This window comes from Argiope bruennichi, chromosome 2 (genome assembly GCF_947563725.1).
Source record: "Argiope bruennichi chromosome 2, qqArgBrue1.1, whole genome shotgun sequence".
Lineage (NCBI taxonomy): Eukaryota > Metazoa > Arthropoda > Arachnida > Araneae > Araneidae > Argiope > Argiope bruennichi.
In genome coordinates, this window is record NC_079152.1 from 120,939,532 (window position 1) to 120,961,648 (window position 22,117).

At 30.1% G+C, this 22,117-nt stretch overlaps 1 protein-coding gene and 1 non-coding gene across 2 annotated transcripts in view; one reads left to right on the forward strand and one right to left on the reverse strand.

The window, feature by feature from the left end:
• LOC129962313 (angiotensin-converting enzyme-like) overlaps positions 1 to 22,117 on the forward strand; it is a 107,330-nt gene that overhangs the window by 53,370 nt on the left and 31,843 nt on the right. The gene's annotated exons all lie outside the window — the stretch shown is intronic.
• Trnaa-agc (transfer RNA alanine (anticodon AGC)) lies at positions 14,985 to 15,057 on the reverse strand. The gene has a single exon. It is a non-coding gene; the product is annotated as a tRNA-Ala (tRNA).

Sequence of the window (22,117 nt, forward strand, 5' to 3'; positions counted from 1 at the left end):
TTAATATAACTAAACTAAACTAAAGCTATGACAAAAACTATTTGGCTGAAAACATCACACTTACAGAGAAGGCATCCAAACTCGACATACGCTTTAACTAATGAATTGCTACGAATATGTTTCTTGCTTATAATTTTATATTATTAAATTTTGTAGGTTTAATATTCATTTTTCATATAATTTTCGCTGGAATTTTGTTAGAAATTTTACATATTGAAAATAATTCGTTATTACAATCTGAGAATTTTCAACTAAATAACTCTAAATCAAAAATATTTGCAAATGCATTAATTATGGATTACAAAATATAGTGTGGAGGTATAAATCTTCGAAAGAATTATTCTGTTGTTTTGAAAAATATGAATTCGTAAATCATATCTTTCAATGGAAAATGATCATATCTTTCAATGGAGTTCGTTCACGTGATGACGTAATCATGTGATAATTAACAGAAGCATGTCATCTGGTTTAGAAGACCAAATTTTTCTTTTGTTTTTCTACCTACGTAAATAACTCATTTTTGACCACAAATCATTAATATTTCTTAAAATCTTATCTAAAGGCTGGTTCTTTTATATTCACAAATGTGTTTCTGCTTTGCGTTTGGGATAAATAGAAATGGAATTATAGGCATTTGAATATAACTTGACAGTAGAAAAATAGAATTGCAAACAATACTATAAATAAGCATTCTCCAATAATTTTTATCTCAATGATTTAAATTTATTGTACTTTTCTTTTTTTCATTCTCTATATCAAAAACTTGAAACCTAATTTTGGAAAATGAAAACTTTTGAAAAACTGAAACTTAATTTTGAATTACGAAAGTATCTTGATTTTCTATTGATAATGTAAACCTGGAAATAAATCTTTAAGGATGTAATTAAATTATGACATTTATAACAAATATTAACTGATGGAACTCTCACCAGGGGAGTTAAGAAGGATTTTCCAAGTTCAAGAAAAATGAGTAAATGAGCCTGCAAATGAGAAATCATAATAAATACTCATTAGAGTGGAAGAAAGATAAAGATTTCCAAAATAAAAGACTTAAGGAAGTGAATTCTGCTCAAGGAAAGAAAGAATTGACTTATCAACTTGGAAATTTTTAAGAAAAATCCTTCTTTCATCTCACTGAAACTTAAAAAAAAACTCTCCCAAAAAATTTTCCTTTTTCCAACACGATCACAAAAATATTATTAAAAATAACATTTGTACGAACTTTGGCATTCATTTTGTTTATAATGCAGTCTTGGGAATGAGCCAAAACACCACTGTAAAGTTAAGCAGCTCTTACACATTGAAAAAAAAAACAAAATTCCAGAGTAATGCATGATTTTATAATGAGATTCTAGTATTTTGTATAGAATTTGAATCATTCGTAAAATTCTTTCCAATAAATCAATTATTATATTTTTAATGAAAGATATATTATTTATGCATCTAATTTCCGATCGAGATTGCTTGAAACAGGTTCAAATATGTTGCAAAAAATTGTAATTAAATTTTCTCAAATAATTTAAGTAATATTTTAAATTATAAAATAATTTTGCAATATATGTTATGTTTTTGTTTTAATGTCATTTGATGATGGAAAAATATAACTTCAAATATCATCATTTTAATAAAGCCCCTCCGAATGTAATCGGATATTTTAAATGATGTAGAAAGAAAGTTGAGAGTTTGTCAAAGTCCTTGTTTTCTGTTCATGCCTGGGAATCAGGAGATAGTCTTCTGTAGGATTTTCATAACCTTCTGAATCTTATATTAATCTAACAAACCAAGTGGTAACAAAATAAACATGAAGAAACATGCGACTGCACTGAAACGTCGAGCGGAGAGAACGACGCTTGCCTCGAAAAAACAGTTCGTTCATAACTCAAAACTTAATTTCGGATCAATGAACATGTCAATAATTAATGTGAATATCTATCATGTTTCTTCAAGTACCAAAAAGTAAAAGGATAAAAGCTTGAGGTACCGGGTATCGATCCTGGTAATTTTATGAATATATTTTTTTATGAATTTATGGTATATTTATGAATTTACTTTAATAGAGAATTATTGATATGTACCTCAATTTTGTTTGAAAAGGGGAAATGTTTTGTTACATTATTATATTTGGTAATTTAATCTACTCTAGCTCTATATACACAAATGTTGTAAAATTCATGAAGTATTGTTAAAAAGTAATTCCTATACAATGTCTGTCGCTTGCACTTCGTGTAGTTAGTATGATACAATAATGTGTATATATGTTTTTGATATTTCTCATCAGTTTAATGTAAAAGGACTGTCTGTCTGCGACAAATATAACTGAAAACTGATTACAGCTAGACGGATGAAAAAACACAAAATTTATGAATTTCTATCAAATTTTGATCCGTTCAGAAGAGACGTTTGTCTGTACGGATGTTCGAATATAAGTTAAAACGATAATTACAAAACTATGACAGTATATGAATAATATTCGGTGTATACTATATTAAACATTTACATTATGGACACTTATCAAATTTTGAGCAAAATCCAACCGTGAATGCTGTCAAGATCATGTTAAAGCAACAATTGTAGAATGCAATGATTTAAATATTTCAAATTTGGTATATGATTTTGTGAAAAGAAATCAAGTTTTGTGTCAAATTTCTGTTTCAATTGGTTGGGCAAAACGTTTCTAAAACACAAATTCGATTTTCGGATTCTTTTAACTGCGTGCTAAAGATTGATCGCCAAAACATTTGCCAAGGATCAAGCGATAGATTCAATAAAAGGGCAAGCTTCAAGTCAAAGATAAATATTTCGTGACTATTGTATGCCAGTGTCATACAAGACGTTCTCTAGGTAAATGCCTTTATTAGAGAGTATGCGAGAAAGTTTTAGGGTGACCACTGAAACAAATTTCTTTCTAGATTTTAGTTCTAAATATTGTATAGTTAGTCAAGTAAAATTTTTAATTGAAATGAGTCATTGTACAAAATAATTTATTTCCTTTAAATAATTTTGTTTATTTTTATTTTTTCTTTAAATCTTTCTTTAATTTTTTAAATTGCATTCCAATTATTTGTTTAAACAAATCAAATAATTTAATTCAGCCTGGACTAGAAAATATCGAATAAATGTGATGCAGTTAATTAAAATGTCATCATAATCGCATGACATTTTATCAAATATATAACGACGCATTGAACTGTGTAACATATTATTCAATTGCTGCGATCTAAAGTCTTTCAATGTGTGTAATCTTGAGTAAAACTTTTTGTGTGGATAAAAAGGAATGCTTTGTTTATAAGCTTTTGGCTGTTATTATGCGACTGAGAATGATCACTTTACATGACATCGTTAATAATTATTCGTTGAAGGATTTAATCATTAAAAGACACAATAAATGTATGTATTCATTTTTCCTCTCATACTAATATTTTGTTGCAAATCAAACATAACTCAAACTGAAGCCGTTTTGGCAATTTTAATCTGATTAAAAATTTTTTTTGAAGAATTACTTTATTTAAGGTCAGACAGGACGAGATGTTTGGAAATACCAAAAGATATTACAGCACACTATATATAAATCAAATTAAATTTAAAAATTCATTAAAACCGACGAAAGAAATTGCGTTGAGATGAAACTGAAAACATTAAAAAGGTTGAGCTTTAAGATAATGCAAAAATCAGTCTTGTGAGAGGAATATTTTCAAAGATATGAATATCAATTTCGGTAAACAAGTGATAGCGCATTATTTATTTAGCGACGATTAATACTTTCATTGTCATGACTCGAGTTTGATATTTTGACAAAGCAACTAATTAAATGACCCTTACTTTACTATCTCTTAATAAAAACAGAGAAGCGATCACTTGATTAGATAGTAGTGTGAGCTGCAAATGAGCCAAGCGCATTCAATTTGCTAAACTTATTTTAGCACTCGCTTCAATTTTTTGTTTGCTATCTATCATTTTGATTTCTTTTATATCCTCTTCCCTTTGACTAAACGAAGCTTTCGCCAAGCTTTCTTACAAGCATTTCTGATAATATTTTACAGCACCATAATTAGCTCAGCAAAACGTTGAATTTTGTGTAACTGCTGTTTCTAATCCCAGGTATTTTAGCTGCTCTATACCAACTCCATGCAACTAAAGATCCCTAAAAAGTCCAAAAACAATAGCGGATCCCTTAAAATCTCAAAAATAGTAAAATTTGAACATTTAAGAATATGATTGGGGGACGCTTTAACTGCCTTGCACCAAGGACAATCAGCATAGATCCTCCGTCCGTGTTGGAAGGTGAGGGATTTGGTGTGTCCACTCACAAAACGAGAAAGAGCCGTTTGCTGTTTTCTAGAGATATTCAGACGGTGACACCACCCAGGACTCTTACCAAAGTACGAAGGATGAGCAGGTGGGACTCTCCAAAGTGCACTTGACTCCATCTTTTTGATAGAGGAAATTTCAGAATAAGTTAGTGTTGCATCACCATGAAATATGTCAACTGAGGCAATCTTAGTTAAGTTATCATCTATCTCATTACAATTTAAACTAACATATGAGGGGACCCATTGAAAGTGTATAGAGTGTTCAGTGGAGAGCCTGGCAATAAGGTCTAAGATATTCATGCTACTCTTGTCCCCCACTTTCGTCCAATGAGAAGGATGCTGTATAGAGGCACGACTATCCGTTAAAATCCAAATGTCTCCGAAGACAATTTCAGAGGACGTGTCGATATATTGAAGTCCCTTATAGATTGCAATAAGTTCGGACCTGAATACAGAACAGTTGTCAGGATTTCTAAACAAAATATCAGTAGATCCATCAGGAGTCTCAATGTGCACGCCATTACCATAAACGCCACCATCTGCTTTAGTGCCATCAGTGTACATTTTCAGAGCCGAAGATGGAATGCTATGAATTGTTTCCAGATACATTTGTCTAGTAAATTCAGGCAACTCTGACTTGTTGCTAATGATGGCCAAGAGATCAGTATGGAAATGAATTCGATCAGGGTTAAACTTAAAATTCCAATAAGACTTTAAGGAATGTGGTTCCACATCTCCAAAAGGTAGACCCAGCTCTTTTGCGAAGGAAAAAGGGTTGTGTTTCCTAAAACACTTATTATTATGCCATGAATGAAGATAAGCAGAAGTTCTGTGCTGATCATTGTAGCTAAAGAGCGTGTTGTAATATTTTGAAAGACAGTGACTTCTCAGAGAAAGAGGTGGTAGATCACTCTCGTACAGTATAATATCATTAGGGCATATATTACGAAGGCCAGTAATTATCCTTGAAGCCCTTAATTGCACTCTTTCAAGTTTGTCTAAGTTAGCTTTTGAGGCGCAAAAGTAAATTGGGAAACCATACTCTAGAATTGGTCTGATCATAGAGATGTAGGTGGTTCTCAGTGTATTAGCGTCTGCACCCCAGTCTCGTCCAGAAATATATTGAAGTATGTTGAGTCTTTTCCTACATTTATTTACAAGAGCCTCTATATGTCGGTTGCTCAATATCTCTTGATCGAGAATGTAGCCTAAATATTTGGCATTTATTGCATAATTTAATTGACAGCCATTCATAAAGACACTTGGTTGATAGTTATAAAGTCGTCTGTTGGTAGTAAAGAAAGTAACCAAAGACTTTGAGGCTTCGTAAGTTTATGTGTTTCAGCAAACGCACATACCTCAGTAAATGCAGAGTTGAGGTTAGATTCAATCCTCCCTATATCAGAGGCAGAATGCTACAAGATGATGTCATCGGCAAAAAGTCCCATGTTACAGTAGTTACTGATTACCTCTTCGATACCAGCAATATATATAGAAAACAATAACGGGCTCAATACTGACCCCTCAGGTAATCCATGTCTCAGTCTAAAAGGGTCAGGCAAAGTGTTTTTGTATTTTACTCTAATCGATCTGAGCTGTAAAAAATCAGACATCCAAGCAGGGCTCTTCCTTTAATACTAAAAACATCATAAAGTTTCGTAATGAGCTTTTCTCTCCATACTCTGTTAAAGGCTCTACACATGTACAAAAGGGCAACCGCAGTGTGGTTTGTTGGTTTTAAGTTTTGAGAATCTCTGACATTCTGGCAAAATAATTATATCTGATCAATTATACTATGTCCTTTTCTAAAGCCATATTACTCCTTTGGGAGAAGTCCATTTGAGGACAAATAAAAGTTCAACCTGGCCAGGAGAAGCCTCTCCATGAGCTTGCAAACGAAAGATGTCAACGAGATGGGCTTAAAACTCTCCACAGAGCTAGAATCCTTTCCAGGTTTTAGGAAAGGGATAATTATAGCCATCTTCCACTCCCGAGGAAGTCAACCCAATTTCCATGAAAGGTTAAAGAACTTCAAAGGTCTTTGTTTTCCCTGGGCACCGAGTTGTTTAACCATAAGTCCATGGATATTATCTGATCCTGGAAATTTTCTACAGTCCAATGCCTCAAGGGTACATCCATTTCGTGCATAAAGAATAGATAATAGAAATTGTGACTTCCCAACAGAGATGTGTGGCAATTATAGACCTTTTTTTTTTTTTTTGGCTTTGTTAACTGTTTATCATCTCTGGCAAAGCTCAAGTGGCTTATGCTTTTATAAAATTTGCCCAAGATGTTCGCAGCTGTTTTGTTATCCTGAGGAATTTGACCATCAGAGTCAAGGAAAATATTGCAGCTTTCCACTTGAGGCTGGTCCTTGCTGTAGGATCTGGCAAGGCGCCATAATTTTGAATCAGGAGCCCTAGCATCAATGCTGTCACATTGTTTTTTCCAAGACTCCTTCTTCTGGATGATATAAAGCTGTTTGATTTTTGCATCTAATTTATTCAGCTTAACCTTGTCAGTAATGTTATTTGAAGCAAAAATAGCTTGGAGTAACAAATCTCTTTTTGCGAAAAGGGCAGTCAAGGAAGCATCATTAAGCCGATCGGAAGGTTTAAACGTTTAATGTTACCTCAAGGGATGTAAAACCGGGCAGCGTGTTTGATAGTACTCTTTATAAATAGCCATTCCTGTTCTACATTATCGCTCATTGGATGAAAGCCAAGTAAAGTTTCGGTAAGTTGTTTGAAGTTATTCCAATTAGCTTTCTTGAAGTTCCAGTAATAACTAACGGACTGCAAGGAATACTTGCAATCCTTAATATTAAGCAAGATGGGTAGGTGATCACTACCAATGCTATTTAGAACATTCCAACTGCAAAACTTATAAAACCTCGGGCTAGCTAAAGTGATGTCCAGGACCTCAGAAGTTCCATAACTAAAGGAAGTATGCGTTGGCGAACCGTCATTGAGAAATATCAAAGCATTATCATCGGTAGCTTCAAGCAGTTCACAGCCCCTGTTGTTATTAGTGGAGCAACCCCATGACAGGTGTTTAGCATTCAGATCACCGAGAAAAATGGTGTTTTTATTCGACAAGTCAAGGAAATTCAGAGGTAGTTGAGCCTGATTAGGAGGTTGATACAAATTGAAAATGGTGATTGTGCAACTGTAAAAATGTCCAATGAAGCAACATGAAACGTTTGTGTGTGTGTGGTGTTTATTTACATATAACCGTTACATTCGACAATAAGTAATAAAAAAACGTGGCATTTTTTTGTATCTGTTAATCATTTGAACATTATATTTAATTGATTTGAAGTGAATCAAATTAATGAAATGAAACAAAATGCATACTATTTTATCAAATTTTATTATATAAATAGAATTTAAATACTGATGGGTGTATTTTATTGACGATTCAAAAATAGATAGATGATTTTTGTTATTTTAATTCAGATTTTTTTTATTACAAAATCAGTTATCAATATATAGATAAAACATTATTGATAAGAAGACCTTCCAGTCTTCTCTTTTCACAGATACTATTACACAACACATTCAGTCATTTTTATCTGTTGCTTATCTATGATCCCGTAAAACTTTAAAACAATACAAAGCTGTTTTAATAATAATAAACATAAAGATGTTTTACAAATAATCTTTACATTTTAAAGCAGATAACAATTCAATGCATTGTATATTTTCTTATAATCACTTAAAATAAATAGTACATATTTTTTAAAGATATTTGTCCTCGAAACATGTTCTTGCTGAATTTAAAATATCTCAAATTTAAAAAAAAACATGCAACATTTTTTCAAAAGGGGGAGATAAATTGTGAAATATAACTACTTGTAAAGATGCGCCTGAATAACCTCTCTTATTTTTAATAAATGTTTTAGAACTCATTGAAATATTCGCAAGGTTACGAAACGAAACTGAACTAAAATGCTAATAGTCTCAGTGTCATGATGAGGCTAATCAGCAGATAAAGGATAAATAACAAGATCAGTAAACTCATTCCATAAAATTCCATGTTCGGTTAAAATTTCATTCATTTTCAAAAATTCCTTCATTCCAATTATTTTATTGGACATCTGATTCACTAAATAATAGGAAATTTTATTAATGATTATTTGAGTAAGTAGAAAAATTTTGGCAAATCCTAAAACAAAAACATTATATGAACCACTGCAAGTCTATGTGAAGCTCAAGCTTATACAGCAGTATCCACATAATTGTTTAACAAGATCCCATATTTATTCCTTTACTTGGCAGATATGGGTGATAGCACTAATAGTATTGTCATCTATTACACATATTTAACTAAAAAAAAAAAAACTAAATGCATTTTAAAAGAATATAGGAAGTATCCATTCTTATCTAGACCCTGGAAAAAAAGTTAAGTGAGGTAAGAATCAAATTTTAAATTATTTGAACCAATCAATGTATTTCTGAAAAAATAATGAAATACAAATTTTATATGTTACTTACACCATATAATTGTGTACTCTGAACAAGGGCTTGAACATCCTGGGAACTCAGATTTTCATTTCCAGAGTCTTCCATGTAAGAGTTGTGTACTTGATAGTAGAGAAAACTGTTATTTGTGTATTATTAACTGCTTGTAATTGACAAGCAATAAATACGGACAAGCCTATTAAGGATTAGTTTTTGGAAAAAATTTTTGGAGGAGGGAGGCGGCATTTAATTGCTGGAATGTGAAAAATACATAAGTACCAGAAAAACCGAATATATATTTTTCTATATTTTTTCCGACTGATTGAAATTGCAAACAAACTGTTGATATTAAACTACAATATGAGTCTCAAGGTCACACACCGTATTTAATGGACAATTTATATTTTTGAGTCGCTGCCTTTACATTTTACAGACTTTACATTTTTGAGTCACCGCTTTTACATGCATACAAAATTTACATATTTATAGAGAGTTAACACCTAGAGGGATTTAGTTCTAAATTGAACATATATCTACATTTCAGATTTAAATATAAATCGGTGTTTCAAATTTTATCCTTATAGCTTTCTCCATTTTGTAGTTATTGTGGAAAGTTATTTTCGGATAGTAGAACAGACAATCTCCAAATGTAATGTATTTTGTTCAAAATTTGATTGAAATCTATAAATTTGGTAAAAAGGGCAATGCATCACATTTCATCGATCTAACTCAATAGGTTATTTTTTTGTCATTATTTTGTTCGCATATAGACAGACATAATTCCAAAAATGAGTTTTTCGGTTTGAAACGTGGAGATTCGAAAGAGACTAAGGAATCGTAAGAGACTAAGGAATCGTTAAGACTAAGACTAAGGAATCGTAAAGAGGTTCGTGGACATTCGCTCTTGGTATAAGAAAAAGTAAGATTTTCGTTGAAAAATGCAATGAAAGATTTACGTTGAAGAATATAATGAAAAATGGACATTCAAGATTAACGTTATGCTTTCGGTTTTATTAAGTATTAACTAAACATTTAATTATGTTTCATTCATCGAGGTGATAGGATTTACTATTATTATCTAGAAGTGCACGATATCCGTGAACATTGTTTTATTTCATAAGGCTAAGGTCGAAGAGTCTTTCGACCTGTGACTTATGGCGCTTTACAAGCCCGCTGACAGTTATCAGCCAGCGATTTAAGCTGAGTGAGCGGCTCTTTTTCAGTAGCGCCAACTAGGGACAAGAGTATGACTTAGCTACTTCATGTGTCACATTGGCCTGCACAATCCCTTTTTACAGGGGGGGGGGGCATTCACACACCTCATAGATAGAACACAGAAGAACAACCATGTCCGAATCGGGACTCGAGCCCGGGACGCCCAGATCACGGGGAAGACGCGATATCCCTATGCCAGGACGCGATATCCCTATGCCGATCTTCAAGTCTTATGAAAGAATTTGCATTTGAAGGTTTCCCGCAGCAAATTATTCGTTACAAACAAAATATTTATTAAATTTAGACTTAACTTTTCATGAAGATTGAGTTATCTTTAAACAAACCTCTGAAAATGAATAGAAAATTTATAATGGTGCATATTAATAGAAAATTAATAATTAATACTGTTTATAGAAAAAGATAAGTGGGGAGATATAGACTTTTCAATCCAGAAACATTTTCGAAATGAAGATTTTTCACTGAAGAATTTATTTTCTTTTTGATAAATCATTTAAAAGACAAGGCGCCTTCTCTTGACTATTACTTGTCATATTATAATATCCTACTCGCGGATTTCTTCGCATTATGATTTTGAAACTCATTTTCACCAATGAAGGCCTAAGCTAATAAAGATGAATGTATGTATGTCTATGTACAGGTATGTGCCGGCCTCAACAAACCAAACCGTTTAAACTACAGCTACAAAACGTGGCACATATATAATTTGGAGACGGGGAAATATGTGTAGTGAAGAATAACTTCCGAAAGTATTAAAGAAATTGATTAATGATTTTAATTATCTATTTTAATTCTAACTTTTTAATTATACTATTTTTATGTATTTTTTTTCTGTTTTAATCAATTTTTAAAAATATTTTAAGCTTATTTTACTACAATAGACTACTTTGTGGAAGTGAAATTCTAATTTTTTCATTGTTGTTGTTAATTCTGGAATTTTCCCTCTATTGATAGTCAAGACATCAAGATTTTGCTTATTTTTCCATGTTCAGTAAGTTTCAATATATAATATGTTTTTAATCAAATGTTCGAAATTTTATTGTACTCGCAATTAAAACTTAGCTTCAAAATCAAGCAATGGGGAAAAAGTAATCTTTCTTAAAAGTTATTATTTTATTTTGAGATATTTTAAGAAACTGGAAGGCGGAGAAAGTACTCAATTAATGACGGCCCCAGGAGATCACAGGCTTTCATAAAATTTTCACATTAACGAAATCAGTACAATGAGTGGTATTGGGTGACTCTACACGTTTAAATATGTACAACGAAATAGATTTTCTGGGATTTCTCAAGAAAATGGTAGAAGAAGGAAGGTCACTGATCATTGATTACTTCTAATGCTCTTAAGCTTCCATACGAAATAAAAACTGACGATATCGGTACAATGGATTTGACTGGAGAACTATATAGGAATGATGAGCTTTTAAGCTTTCCTTCCCATGTAGAACTGAAGAAGCAAGTAACCATTGACTACAAATTTAAAAACCATTTTGTTTCATTATATTAAAGCCCCGTTTTTAAAAACCACACTAGGACTATTTTGGGACGGACTTCGTAATTTTAAACGAGGAAGACACTTAAGATGGCACCCTCTCTCAACTCAACTTCCAAACTAGCCAGAGAACATTTGGCTCCGCCAGATTTAATGAGCACCTGCGTATAAGCGGGTATGGTCGAGGCGTGAACCTGTCGCCTCCCGATCCAGAAGCTAAGAACTTATATCACGGCCACCACCTCCCCTTAATTTAAAAATCATGGGCATTACATTTCAAAAATGAAATGGGCAAAATCGGGCAAAAAGTTTAGGATTGGCGGTTTGATATTTCTGGTCATTTAAAAATATATAGATTTTCTACGTTTTTCGAGTCCAGATGAGGATTCAAGTTAGATTTGTAACCTCTAGAAAAATAAAATGTTCTTAATGTTTACCACTTATCTTTGGATATTTTTTCGAGATTAAAATGTTTTTCAGTTTGACATTTTGCCTATGCACTCCTGTACGTTATGCGAACTTCGTCTTTTTCATTTATTTATTTATTATTTTATCTTTATTAACTATGAAAAAATACTGTTACATTTCTTATCGTGTATAAAAAAATTATCACAAACGACTTCCTTTAATTAATTGGCAGTTAATATTCTAGTAAGTTATTTTTTCTTTCTCACTTATAAATAGACTGCTGAGAATTCAGATGTTTTACTTTGTAACAGTTGCATCGAGTTGTTTCGAATTTGCATTGCTAAAAAGTTCATGTGAAAGTTACAGGTTTGTACATGTTTAATTAATGCTTGTTAAATTGTTTAATAATAAAAATATAATTGTTTAATAAAAATAAAAGATAGAATAATTATTTCGGAATTTTAATTAAAAAATCGGTATTCTTAAAATAAAAATATAATCTGGAAACATATTTTGTAAAGAATATTTCGCAGGACAATTCATAAAGTAAAAAATCTCGCATCAAAATTTTATATGTGATCAACAATTTTAATATTTCAACTTGTTTGTATTCACACTCATGAAGAGAAGAATTTCGTGATTTTAACACAATTTTATTTGAAGTTTATAAAATTTATTACTTTTCTTTATGTTAGAATAAAGTCATTTCAAAGTATTCAAATTTTTAAAATAAAAATGCCGTCCACAATTTAGTTTCTAATTTTCTTGAATTAAAATGCGATATTAAAAGTTCACAATGATTTTTAATTAATTGTTCCCTTTTTTTACTCAAATTTATACAATTTTATTCAGCATTTTCAGTATTTAACAATTCTTAACAATTGAGGATGCTTGAGATCACAAATTTTAACAAATTCGTAATTAAAAAATCTGTGTTTTACTGTGTAACTAAATTGCGGTGCAAATAATTCGCCCTTTTAAATTGGAGATGCCAATGTAATCATCAGATGATAATAAATAGTGCAGAACTTTTTCTATTTTGAGAAATTTATGGAAGTATTTTTGACCATAAAATTATTTTCATGGTTCTCTTCAGTACGAAATTATACTGCAGAATAAGAACTTGAACTCTTAAAGTTAATGCCAGTAGTTAATGTAGTTTAAATTTACAAAATAAAGCTGAGATTTAAAAAAGCAATGAATTTTTCCTTAGCCCTTAAATGCATGATTTAAAAACAAAGAATTAAAAATGTATTTTCACTTCCATTTTTTAAAAATGAATCTTAAGATTAATTCGTTACAAATCATATTTTATTTCAAGTAACGGCAAGTAAAAAAATTTGCTTTTAAATATTAATAAAAAAAATTACAAATATCTTGAAATGCTTTAAAAAAATCAAAATAATGCGATTAAAGTTTAGTGTTGCTAATTGGATTCGTAACGTAAAACTTTATAGGAAAAATTTTCTGGATATAATTTTTAATACCGGTAAATTTTATGAATTTTAAAAAAGAATTTCTACGAATTAATTTTCAAAATATTTAATTTCTGATACAAATATAAAAATCAATGTGCAATATAAAAAAAATCTTTATTCTGTTATAATGATAAATACATGTTGATATTATTTAAGAAATTATGTGGTAATTTTAGACACAATTATTTTTATTGAAATGCAAATCAACACTATATTTTTTGCATTTTTTTACTGCCATCCTTTGAAATGTGGAAAATCCACATATAGAAATATATTCCCTTTATCGTCCTTATTAAATGAATTGTTAATTAATTCTTCAATACATTTTTCAATTAAATACGTTTTTCTAAGTATTTTGAAAAATATCAAAGAAAAAAAAACACAGAAAATTTTATAGAAAAATATCTTAGATGAAATACAGACAAACATTTGAAATACTTGAACTCAGATATTTCTCTAAAACAGAAACTTAATTATAAGATATAAAATATAAGTAGTTTATTTCAAATTTCATTCAATATATTTAATCAATCCTGGTTATCCAAAATAAAAACTATTTATTGTTCTGTACGATTAACGAAATCTTTTGCCTATTGTTTCAACTTGACAACACAAACAAATATTTAACTGGAAAAAATTACCATCAAAAAGCCGAAAAAAGTGGTAAATTTCGGTCTCAAAATATCTTTTTTTTCAACTAGCCACTTTTATTTCATCTTTGCGAAATAAAATATAATATTCTCAAGCGTGTAAACAAAATAGAAATGATATGCAATCACATCAATTTTATTTTATATTTTATTAGTTTTCAAGACGCCGCCTATTAGTTGTAAATTCATTTAATAATAATTTTAGTGTGTATCTTATTGGCAGCAACAACCATTAAAGTTTAAAATTTATTTTCATAATATTTTAGAAGACAAAATTTGGAATGTTGAGTAAAGGTAACATCATGTGTTTAAAGATTAACAACATCCTATTAAATATTGATGGTCCTTTTTGCATTTTCATCCATCTGTTTTTTTAAATAATCTATCCTTTTTTAAAAATTTGTTGGATGTATAAATCTTTCAATAAAAGGCCTTATTTTAAATTTAGAAAATTTAACTCGAACAATAATTTTTAAATAACCAAATGTATTTAATGTCGATTATTATTGAGAGCCAAAAATCTATGCTTCTATAAATAAATTTTATTTAAATTATATTTCTTGTAATAGCAAATATTATTTAATTTTGTACGATTTAAAATCCAAAATAAATAAATAAAAGTAATGATTTAATTTCGTTAACGGAATTTAACTGTAATGTGCTGTGATAACAAGCATGCCAAATTAGCAGCTAAATATAAATATGTGGCCAAGATATATCTTAAATTTTGATTATATCTTTTGATCCATTTAAAAAAAGTTTTTTTGCTACAGATAAAAAAAATCAAACCTCCCAAACCTTTTTAATTATTCAAATTTCTTATTTCTCTTTCCGAAGGAAATGAAAGGTCTCCACCAGGTGACTTGATATGAAAACAAAATATTTTTGTTCTGCATTAATTTAAGCATTAAATTCCTTCAATTAATGTTACGAACAGTAAATAAAACTAATGGAGGCGCCGGGTATCGATCCCGGTACCTCTCGCATGCTAAGCGAGCGCTCTACCATCTGAGCTACGCCCCCTTCGGACAAAACACGTCAGTTACGATTCAATTCTGAAACGTTTATAAAGTAATCTATTCGAGGCTGATGTAAAAGCAGGTCAGTCACGAACAACTTGTTGACACAAATAGCTGATTTCAAAAGCCTTACAAAGGGAGAAAGTTGAAGATGTAGAAAGGTCGAATTCTAGGTCTATGAGAGTCGCGACGTTCAACGACCAATTGTCCAATTTACCAGTATTATATTATGGAATTTAAAAAAAATGGGTCTTAAGATAATTCTTTTACATTTTAAAGGCCGAAACTTGATTAAATATCTGATTTAGTTATATTAATATCCTATTTTGAAACAACACAAGTAGGGATTGCAATATCGGACCAAAAGTTCAATACCAGTATTCGATATTTTTTAAATATTAATACCGGTAGCAGAAATTTTAGAAAAAAAAAAGAAACACAGGCGTTTTTTTTGTTTTATTTGCCAGTTTTATTAGAGAGTGTCAATATCACAAAAAATAATTTGTAACTTATAAATTTTAACTGCATATAAAGAATTACAAAAATGTAAAAGAACATCTTGTTTATTTAAATCACAAAAAAGTGTAAATATCACTACTCAGTCTGTGGTACTATTACAAATTTTTGAAATGTGATCTTAAAAAAACATAATGCATCAACTGTACTGTCATTAAGCCTGGAATGTAATTTTGTGCAAAAATTACTAGCTGTCGAAAATGCTCTTTCGGCATCCAGGCTAGTTGGTGGTACTGTTAGCAATGCGCGATATATTTTTTTCAAGTATTTACCTCTAAATCCCTCATCTTCAACTAAGTCGATTTCTCATCGAATGGTTTTGGATATAGCTGATTTCTGTATTGTATTTTTATTTGTTGATTTTGTTTTGTTTATCGCTAATTCTAATTTGTGTTCAAGAGACAATTCGTTTTCACTATTGATATTAGTGTCATCACAATCTTCGAGAACTGTACCGAATTCTTCTGAATTTGGATAGGTTTGTAGGTAACAAATTTTGAGAAAATTTACTATAAACTTGATCAGATTTGAATTGGTTAGTCTCTTTTCCAATTTAATTTTTAAAATCATTATAATTATGTAAATACCGTAAGACATTTTCTATTTCGGTATGCCTTTCTTCTGTGCGATTTCTGTAAATGTAAACATCTCCTCCTTTCATCTTTCCTCTCACCCCTATTTTGTCGAATTAAACCCATCCAAACGCTTACGCAAAAGCGCGGAGGTTTTTACAATCTGTTGTCAAAAAGTATTTTATCACTTCTCTTGATTGTACGATGCAACTTTGTATTCACAGTCCAATTAATTCCGCCCGTTAGGGAGACATAAAAACAAAAACGTATACTATTTTGTTATGTTGGTGATCCCTGAACATATAGTGGAGGCAATTTAAAAAAATGTCTAGTAAATACCAAAAAAAAAACTGCATTTAAACTTGTGAATACTGGTATTACAAAATTGTACAAATGGCTCAAAATACTGGTATTCGGTATCCCGGTATTGCAATACCTAAACACAAGTGTTATTTTGGGACAGGGATAGTTCTAAACCGCTTGTGATGATGAAGACGATACCTGAACTGATGCTCTCTCTTTCTCCAAACTTTTATATTTTTTAAGGGATGTTTGGCATACGATGTCAGTAAATGTACATCAATGACGCAAGCACAAATTTTTTTCCAGAATCCAAGGGTGGTGCCATTGCACTATGCCATTGCAGCCTTAAAGTTGAAAAGTTATTTCTGGATACATTATCAATGTGTTTCACTGAACGGCATCGTGTCCAAAATATGGAGAGTGATTTCCAGTTGGGTTTAAATTTACTTTTGCATATGCAATCGGAAAAGAAAAGTTTTGAAGATAAGTGTCAAATTGACACTAATCATATGCATGTGAATGAATATGGAATGGACTTCAATGGGGCATTTTCATATGGTTTTTCACTTATATGACAGTAATTCGTTTTCTCCTGTCTTTCATTGTTTTCCTTTACTGGTATAATAGTATGTATTTTTTTCTCCTGTAAAATATTAATTGGTTTTTTAAAAAAAAAATTGATTCAAAATAATTGATGAATATTTCTCGAAAAGAAATTGACACCAACTTAAAGTAGAACATAACCTTAATTTTACAAGCATTTACAATCAAGAATTAGAATAATTCAAAAACTTCCACGCCAGACTATTCTTTTACTGGTAGTATATAAACATTTATTCTTAGTTCCTTTAAAAAATTCATATGGTTATTATAAATTGATATTTACTCCTCTTCAATTTGAAAATAGAATAAAAGTGTATTTAGTTCGTTGTTAAGGAATCACTCCAAAATAATTTAGCAGCGGAAAATATGTATTATCAAATCTTGACTGAAAATGGAATAAATTCAGTTTGGGATTTAGATATAGATATTTAGGATATAAATATATTTAAATAGTACTTTAGCATATATAACACTTGCTGATTCGGGTAATTTTTGGTGGGAGCTTTTAAGAAATTAGTTTTTAAGTCTATATACATCCTTAAAAGTAGCATATAAAGTTTGTTCTTGTATAAACAACATACAATATAATGGTACAGTTCAGCATTTCAATTAAATTTCATATCATTTTAGTATATTATTGTGCTTATATTATCAAAAAATAATTATTAGAATTTAGAATATGCTATAATTTCTAATTTCCAAATTTTGGTTAAATACTTTAACAACAATTAGTGTAAATTACAGCACTTTTATTGTATTAACTTATCTTATGTAAGCGAGAATAAGTAATTCTTCTTTCTTCATATTGAAATCACTGAATATATAATAAAACATAATTATTATTATTGTATATAATATAATATTTTAAATATCTTTTTATTACTTGCGTTATTATTTTTATTAGGAAGCATTTTTCTTTTTATAAAGATTTGCAAGGAAAAATTCACGTTTAAGTTTTATTTTTCGGAAAAAGTTCTGATATTATGTTTACTGTTGATATTTGATTTTGGTTTTATATTTGATTTGGATATTTGTTTGAATATTTGATTTGGTTTGACCTGCGAGTATGCGTTCTGTGTACTATCAAATACCTCAAATACTACAGATATTTTTTAAGCGTTGAAATAAATAGAAATGAAGCGAGATTAAAGTACGAGAAATAAAACATGCAAATAAAAATGGCGTATTGTTACAGCAATGCACTTAGAATCCTGAACTTAGAAACCTCTGTACTTAGAATCCTGAAAAATTTCTAAACAACTTTGATTGGCAAATGTGGAGGAAAAAAATCTTTTTCTTTTTAAGAAAGCATTAGGAGAAATATGCAACTGAAGACAAATATAAACAAATCAGCAAGACAAAATGAAGGTTTTGCAAAGAAAAAAAATGTACGGGACCAAACGTCAAATTTTATTTATCGAATAATTTGATTTCAGTTGTAAAAGTAGAGCAAAAATAATCATAACACATTACGCCCTGAAAAAGTCCCATTGTAATTGTGACACAAAACATTGTACCTAGCCTTCGATTGAAAAAGGACAATGACAAAGATATGCTGTATTGCAGTGAAGAATTTATTCTAAAAAGTTTTGAGGAGAAAAAAAAGATACAGAAACTTCAGAGTAAACTCAAGAAAAATCACCCAAACAATTGATTTTGATTGTCAATATGATTCATTGATAAACGGCGCCCATATTGAGATAAACGGAGGGCTTAGATCTCAATAAGAATCGAGAAAATGCCTATTATTACAGTGAATTTTGGATTAAAAACTTTGTCTTCTGGTATTCGTGGGCAAAGGAATGAATTCATAGATCTCCAAACAATCCGGCTTTTTTGTTATCCGGCCAGTCCATCCACCAGATTAGGCAGGATACTCGGGAGTGTATTGTATATGGGAAACATTTCCGAAATAAAGTTAAAATTCTAAAGATTAATATGTATTCCTTCATTTGGATAGTGATGCAATATCTTGGTCATCTATAGAAGAAGAACAGTGCTAGATAAAAAAATTATCATGCTTCTGTTTTTCGAAAAGTACTGTTTACTATAAATTTAATAAAGTTTGTATTATTAAAAAGGGCTATAATTTATTTATATGTTCAACTTTAGCACTTTCAAAATTGGATATGTTAAAGATTTAAAATTTTGTGTTTTAAGGCCGAGCCAAAATATTATCATGGTACTACATGTTTTTCCACTTTCTACGCTTTTTTTTGGAATGATTAAACTACGTTTAAAGGTTTTGAAATCATTTTAAATTGTTTACTGGTTCAGATTTTAATAACCATATTCTTTGTTTTGAATGCTGGATAAAATATGAAATGTGGAAAAATCTCTCTAATTTTGATAATCGGTAAATTCACGCCTGAAATGCAGTGAACAAGATTCACGTATTTATTTTGAAACCAAATGTCATATAGGAAGACGATGCATTATATCAAATTGTTTGCATGAAACTTTTCTACAAGGAAAATAGCAGAAACTTCAAATTAAATTTGTCAAGAAATCTTTTTTCACGAACTTAAAAAGAGAAAATGGAAGTAAGACTAAAATGGAGTATACATAAAGGAACATATTAGGAAGAAAATATGAGAAATTCAAAATGACACGACGTTAAAAAAATTCCATATAAAATAAACTGAATTATAGATAAAAGATGAAGAATTAAGAATTCCTTAAAATTTAGGACATAAAGAAAGAAATCTTAATGCTCAGAAAATTACAGCAATCTTTATCATTTTTATTCGTGACTTTTCTTACAAACAGTTTCTTGGTTTCTTACAAATTTATATTACAACAAACTTGAAATCGTTCCATTTCTTTTTTTTTCTTCTTTACTTAAAACTAAGTTCCGTTCTGATTACAAGTAAAAATAGAATTTATAGTTTTAAGCACCATTTTCATTCAAATGAGTAACAAAAATTATATATAAAATGTAAAAATTTTATTTATGTGCATATAATTGTTGCACATGAATCATATGTGCATAAATGAGGTAAAAAACACAGGATACGTTCTCTATTAAATGTATTCGAAACAAAATACAATTTAATATTGTATTTTGTAAACCTATTCATTGTTGAAAAAACAACCTAATATCTATATCTTGATCATCAACATTGGGAGAAAAAAAAAAGCTGGAATTAAATATTAAAAGCAACAAGGAAAACGATTTGAATTTTATTTCAACAATGGCATTGATTCTTATTTAATTCGCATAAAATATTTTTAAGTAGAAATAATGAATATATGGCAAAAATTGCTTTCATTGAAAAGGTAGTTCTTAGAATTTTAAGAAGATATAAAAGGATATATATGCTATAATATTTTTAGAAGTTATCTCCTAAAACTGCGAAAATTTCATTTGGTTTTTTTTTCATTAATTAAACTTCTAATTTAAATTTCAAAATTTCGTATTCAGCTGCTCGTTCTCACCCTCCGAAGCACTTATGTATCAAAAGTAGTAGTTGTAGGTCAAACGTACTGGCCTGCGGAACACCAAAAAGCACTCAAACACAAACACATTCATCTTTATTGTTGGTAGAGATAGAGATGGTTCTAAATGTGAATGATAGCAAATCGCATAGATAATATAACGATCCTACTAGCCACTTTATAATCTATGTCTAATTTTGAACTAAATTTGTCAAAATGTGTATTGCCATATGTTGTTGGCCATATGCTCGTATAAAGAACTAAAATTTTAAATTTGTGCCAAAATTTAGACACAACAGATCGTTAGGGAAATAATCCAAAGCTTTTTTTTCAGTGATCAAATGGATAAAAGAGAACTGCAAATCCGATTCCCTTTGCTATAGTACGAAGCCAACCATAAAAAATGCTCTGTTGTCTTATTGCAGTGGAGAAAGTGGAGGGTCAAACATTTCCAATTGTTCGGCATAAAAGGATGTAATACTCTTAAGCACTATTTAGAATCAACGCTTGCAATTAATAAATCAAAATTAATTTAGAATGAGACGAATTACGTAATATTTACAGTTAATACTAAAATAGCTTTTTCTACAAAATGAAGAAAATAATTAAGATATTAATTGCCTTCAATGAGAAATTGCACGCCCGTAATATTAATATAGGCATTTCAATCGATTTTAAACGAACTAAATCTTATCTCAAATAAAATAAAGTAATGTTTTAATGCATGTTTGCAATATAATAATTAAATAATCTGATAGGTGAACTATGCTTGAAAAGAGGTGAAATTATTCGGAGAATAAATTGAAGAAATCGGTCCAGTTATTGAGGTTGAGTGAGCCATAAAAATTTATTTTGACCTTTTTCTAGAAAATGAAAGGCAGCGGTGCTGGGACATGACAAATGTAGGGGCTCGTAATCTTCCATGGGATTAAAAAATTGACGAAATCATCACAGTGACTGGTTTGGGGAACATAAATATGCAATGAAATATAGTTTTTGTGATTTTTCTTGAATGGAAATGGGACAGGCCACCATTAACAATGTATCTATAAATCTTAAACTTCCATGCGTAATAGAAATTGGCGAAATAGATGCTGTGGTTGGGGCTGAGGAACTGTGCAATGAATTTTGTCACAAAGCTGATGAGCAGGTTAAGTTACCTCTAGTAATCAACTGAGAGGTCATGAGCTTTCTGACCTCTCTAAGAAAATGGGCGAAATCGGACGAATGATTGGGATTTAGGATTTGGCCATTTTGATTATTTCAAAATATATGAATTCTCTGCGTCGTTCTAATCAAGACAAAACTTCAAGCTACAAAAGAATTTAACCTTTAACTAAATAAAGCTTATAAACCTTGACAACTACATGGACATCCTTTGAAGATTAAAACGGTTATCAATTTGACATTTTGAATGCATATGCCTGCAGGTTATACGTAATATGTTTTTCGCTGAATAAAAGAAGAAAAACACTATATTATTCCTTATCATGCATAAAAATAATCAGTAAGTAACTTCCTTTAATTAATTGGCAGTTATAATTCCTTTAATTTTTTTCTTTCTATATTTCTTATAACTAGACTGCAGAGAATTCAAGTTTTTTTTCCTACTTTATAACAGTTACATCGTCT